The following is a 6,000-nucleotide window of genomic DNA, read 5'->3' as shown; positions in this document are numbered from 1 at the left end:
TGATGGGTATTGCATGTTTCACTCTGGAGTGACAGGGGCTGGTGAGGTGTGTGGCTCCAGAGAGGACAGGGTGAGTCAGCCCTGCATTTGGAGTAGTGGGAGGAGTAGACCCTGACCCTGAATAGGTCTGTGCCTGCCTGGGTGAATTTTGGCTCCGCCCCCCTGTGGTGTGTCCGAGGACCAAGCCCCCATCTGAAAAAGGAGGGTGGAAGCTTGGTAACCAAACAGAGTGCTTCAACACCCCCAGAACCAGTTGAGGCTGGTTCCCCAAGTCCTGTGCCAAGGACAGAACAAAGGAAAATGTTCTATATATACTGGGGCTGTGACCCCATGAAAGGTGTGCTTTTTGTGGGTGTTGTTTGGTGCGTACTTGCGGCCGGCAAGCTGCCAGCCTGCCAGGAGGAACTGCCGCTGGGGATGGCCTGTCTGCCCTGCTAGGCAGCTCAACGTTCTGCTGGCCTGGGAGCCCCAGTGTGCTGGCCTGCCTGCTGAGTTCTTTGCCCAGCTTTTGAAATGCTCCAGGTCGAGAGTAGCGTGTGTGCTCTGCAGCGCTGGGTTGCCAGAGCGTCCTAAAGGAATCCCGTGTGGGGTTTCCCCTGTTCAGCGTTGGAATAAAGTGGAAGCCCACCCTGCATTGTGCTGCAGGAAAGGAGGTGAAGCGGGAGCCCACCCCGTATGATTGTGCTGTAGGAAAGGAGGTCCAGCGGGAGCCCACCCCGCATCTGTGTGCTTTGCAAAGGGCAGCGGGAGCCCACCCCACATTCTTCGAGACCCGAGAAGCACCGCACCTGGAGCAGCATCCCCGGAAGTCAGGCAAGTTACCTGGTGTAAGGCGGGGCCAGGAAGCTGATGAGGCAGCCAATTGCAGCGCAGCCGGGGAGGAAGTCCGGTCACACTGTGCCTGGTGTGAGGCGGGGCTCCCGTATCCGTGAGGGAAGCCCTGCAATCCACAGAAGAGTCAGGAACCTTGTGGGCTCCATTTCCATCCCCGGTCTCATGGAGAGAGAGAGAGGCAGGTTTCTGGAGGCCGGATTGGTGAGAAGAGGCCCCGGAAGAGGGGCCGACCTAGGCACATTGTGGGTGCCTGAGAACTTGCTGCTAAACAGCCTGGAGGAGTCAAGAAGAGCCCCGGTGAGTGGAGGCTGATTGTGGAGCTGTGCTGGTGCTCCCAAAGCACAGTTGGCGCCAAGTGAAGAGCTCCAGGGGGAACCCAGTGAACGGAGCTCCCTGAGGAACTGTTAGTGCCAGTGCATGCCTCTCCAGCTGCACCGCGAGAGTGCGGGCAGCTGCAACAAGGGGGGACTTTGATTTGACTTAGTCCCAGAGTGGGACTTCAAGGGCACAATGGTGCCAGGGCTAATTTAGCACAGCTGACCCGCCTGTTGCAGGGCAGCTGCAACGTGGGGGCAATTTTGTCGCCAGAGTCCCAGAGTGGGGCTCAGAGGGCACTGCGGTGCCAAGGTTGAGAGAGCGGGCAGCTGCACATGGGGGCATTCTTTCTTTAGGGAAATAAGGGTGAGTTGCACCCCTGCCCCCATTAGAACACGGGCCTGTGGAGGCCACATGCTCATTTAGCGCCCTGGCTTTCATGGACAGAGTGCACTTGGGGATAGCCCAGACGGCCGTGCAGCGTAAGCGGCCCTACAGAGATTGCATAATGTGTCTATGACTAATGAGATTGCAGAATGTGTCTATGCCTAATGTGATAATGCGGAGTTCATTATTTTACCAGTAGTTACTGTTTGTGTTATTACTTGTGCTTTCTGATGGTTCTGACCGTGGCTGGATTGCCCGGCCATGTACATTTTGTGATTATGATTCTAATGTGTTTATGAAAAAACAAAGGCTATTTTTGATATAACCTTGTGTGGAGTCTCTTTTGTAGTGTGCCTAGTGTGCCGCTGCTGTGAGTTGCGCAAACGCTTTACACATTGCCTGACTGCTTGTGCCAAGCTACCAAGCGGGTGAGCAGAGGTTATTGTCAGCGTGTAACTCCCTTGCCCTGACTAGAGTGGTGGTTTCTGCCTGGCTTAGGCACTTGCCCTAGCCAACTAGAAATCCCATTCTGAACAGTCCTGAACTAGCCACTCTGCCTCTCAACAGTGAAAAAGGAGTTACCCCAGTACTAACATGTGGGGTGGTTCTAATAGCCCACAACATGTCCCTCATGGCATCTTCCCAATTTATGCAGTTGACTGAGGCTAACTGAAGCTGATCCTTAACCACACTATTCACCCTTTCCACATGTCCATTGCTGTGGGGAAGTTTTTATATGCTTGATGCCACAACAGTCCAAAAATCTACTCATTTTGTGAGACACTAATTGACTGTTGTTGCTGGTCACTAATTCTCCCGGAAAACCCTCTCTCAAGAACGTGTCCTCAAAGAAATGAATGATAACTCTAGAATTGACACTAGTGACAGATTTTATTTTGGTCCACTTAGACATATAGCCAACCAACACCAAAGCGTACTTGGGTGAACTGCCTAAAACCCCGAAAGGACCAGACACATAAAACGCCAACATGTGCCACAGTGTCCCATTACTAACAACAGGAACGATAGGAGATGGTACTGTGACCTGTGCTTTATCACTCAAAACACATGCACTACATTCCCTCACACAATGTTCCACATCCCTGTTCATTCAAGGCCACCAAAGGTCCTCTCTGACATGGCTTTTCATAGCACCCAACCCCACATGACCTTCATGTGCAAATTCCAGCACGCTTGACCTAATTTCCGTCTTAAGTACTAATCGTTCACGCCTCAATAAAATACCATTAACAAAGGGCAACTCGTCCGCATTCTTCCAATATGGAATCAAATCCTCCCTCATATCTTGTGCCCACAGCCAACTGTTTATAACACACTTAATCACATTTTGCAACTCTTTGTCTTTCGAGGATACAGCTTGCCATTCTTTTTCACTCAACACCCCTGAGGTGACTACGCTCACACAAATTCCACATCCTCATCATCACCTTTGTCATTGTTCTCATCCTCTACTACTGGTAACCTTGAAAGAGAGTCTGCCACGAATTTCCATATACCCGGCACATACTGCAACTTGTACTGGTACTCTTGCATTCAGTACTGCCATTTAGCAAAGCGTGGAGCTGCTCTACCACCATTAACAATGCAAAACAAATGTATGAGAGGCTTATGTTCTGTGAGCAGCACAAACTAGCTTCCCCAAACAAAGGGAATACTGCACACCCCACCATAAACCAAGAGCCTCTTTCTCAGTTGTTGAATGAGTTGGCTCTGCACCCCTTAGTGCTCTCGATGCGAACCCCACAATTTCTTCTTTGCCACACTCCCTTCTTTGCATTAGCACTGCAGCTAAGCCGTGGTTGCTAGCATCAGTTGTGATAATGCACTGATCCTGAGTGTTAAATGGTTTAAGGGGTTTAGCGCACACCATGTCCTTCTTAATCAACTCAAACAGTGCCATGCACTTTGTTCCATAAATACTTTTTGTATTTTTTTCAACTGTTCCCATAAACTGGACATTTTTGATGCAAAATTCTTGACAAATATTGCATAATACTTGATCAATCTTAAAAAGGACCTGAGCTGATCCTTACTGCTGTGTGCAGGTGCTTCCTCAATTGCTTTCAAAATCTTCACCTTGGGCTCAACACCTTTGCTAGACACATGGTGCCCTAAATAATCCACTCCATCACATGAAAACCTGCACTTCTCTTTCTTTAAGGTTGAGCCTGTACACTTCAAAATGTCCAACACCCTCTCCAGTTTCACGTCAGGCTCACACACTGTTTGCCATAAATCAACACATCCTCCTGGAAACATGTTGCAACAGGCACATCTGCAAACAAATTGTTAATCAATCTTTGGAAAACTGAGGATGCGGAGACAAGTCCGAATGGCATACGCTTACAATGGTATGCTCCTTCAGGGATCACAAATGAAGTCAAATGTCCCGACTCATCGCATAAATCTATCTGATGATATGCTGCCAACATGTCAATTGTTGTAAAGATTACAGCACCCTCTGAGGTGGACAACAGCGCTTTGATGTTGTGGAGTGGTTGGAAGTCTACCCATATATTGGAATTAAGATCACATAAATCCAAACATAAATGCAAGGGCTTGTCTGATTTCCATGTCAACACAACTGAGGCCAACCACTCAGTACTCTCAATGGGTTCAATAACCTCCAAATCACAAAGTTTCTTTAATTACACCTTAAGTTCCTTACTCACATTGATGGAAACACGTTGCACCTTGTGTACATTCAACCTTGCCTTATCACTCAAAATTATGTGGTGTTTGAAACCTTTCAATCAACCAAGTTGCTCTGTAAACACCTCAGGATCCGCACTAGTCCATTTATTCTCAACCAAATTGCACACGTCACCACTGTACATTTCTAACAGACATTGTCTAGATCACACTAACTCCGGATGATTGGGATCGAGAATTATATCCAGATCCCCTTGCTCATTCCAACCCTAAAAGATTGGACCCTCCTTTGGCCACATACACAGTGCAACTTGCATTACTGTTCTCAAAATCTAAATCATCCACCCTTTTACCCCCATAAGCAAATATTTTAATGTGCAACTCCTGGAGATGAGCAATATTTAATTTGCCAAACCCTGTTTTACCAATCAAAGTGAAGGGCGAACCAGAATCTGTCATATCTCTCAATTTAGACCCATTAATAGTAATATCACACAACAGGGTTTTCTCTTCTTGATTTCACACAGGTATTTCATGTAATTTGCAACATCACCTTCAACTGGGTCATAAAACATTAATATTACATTTTCATCATCCTCCGATGTGTCTCCTTCAATAGACCTCACCATAGATGCACTTAAACCGTTCCTGAATGATCTGCAAATTCTTGAAAAATTAAAAATTTTCCCTCACCTGAAACATGTCTGGTTAGCAGCTGGGCAATTTTTATATGAGCTTACATGCAACTTACTCCCCCACCTAAAACATGACACCTCAGCCTTGCCACCTTGTAGATTGCCACCACCCCCATTCCCACTGGAAAAAGACTTGTCCATTTGAGGTTTGCATGCTTTTTTGGCGACTTCTTTACTTATGGCTTTGCCTTGCTGCTCTCAAACACATTTGCTCATTGTACAGTGCTCAGAATGCTCAATACTTCTAGTAATAGTTAATGCCGCTTCCAAACTGGGATCTTCCATGGACAACAGTTTTCCTGGATCTTGCAATTGTTTGTTTTTTCAATTAACTGATCCCTTATGATTTAATCTTTGAGATCACGATAATTACACGTCACTACCAACTTGTGCAAAGCTGCCAAAAAATCATTGATGGGCTCACCTGGTGCTTGCGCATGTTGTAGAAACTTATGACATTCCAAAACCACATTTTTCCTGGGGTTGAACCTCTTGTGTTACCTATATATAACAGAAACATATTCATCCATCACTTCCTTATGTCCTTCTTCCCCAGTTCCTCTATGTACCATCACAATTTCCAATAGAAGATTTTTTTAGAAATCCCTTTCCTCAGTTCTGAGATTGTAAAGTAACAATGCCTTCTTTTTCTTAGATGTAAGAGATTCATCATCTATAACTTCCAGATATGATTCAAAAGTCTCATGCCATTGCTCCCAACCAAGTGGAGGTGTGCCTTGGGATGCCAAAAATGGTGGTGGTGCAACCACTATCCATGGCGGCTGTTGTCGCTAGCCCAAAATTTAAAGTAAATATGTGCTAGTTGTTCCTATATAATGCTAGTTTTATCTTCCTTGTTTACAATTCCACCAAAAATTCTTGCACATAACTTTCTCACTAAAATGTATCCTTTGTTCCCTTTAAAGTGAATGGCAGACATTCGTCAGAAAATGGTGTGATGAGAATCGATGCAAGGACCTGTTAGCAGCATGTAACGGTAAAAACTGGTGTATTTTCTGGCACTTTATTAAGTGGGGAGGTTACCATGCATGTCCGGTACCTGCTAATAATGTTTCACCAGATGCTTGGGTTGCAT

This window comes from Lissotriton vulgaris, chromosome 12 (assembly GCF_964263255.1).
Source record: "Lissotriton vulgaris chromosome 12, aLisVul1.2, whole genome shotgun sequence".
Classification (NCBI taxonomy): domain Eukaryota; kingdom Metazoa; phylum Chordata; class Amphibia; order Caudata; family Salamandridae; genus Lissotriton; species Lissotriton vulgaris.
The sequence above is the reverse complement of the archived record's forward strand: the minus strand, read 5'-3'. Positions refer to the sequence as shown.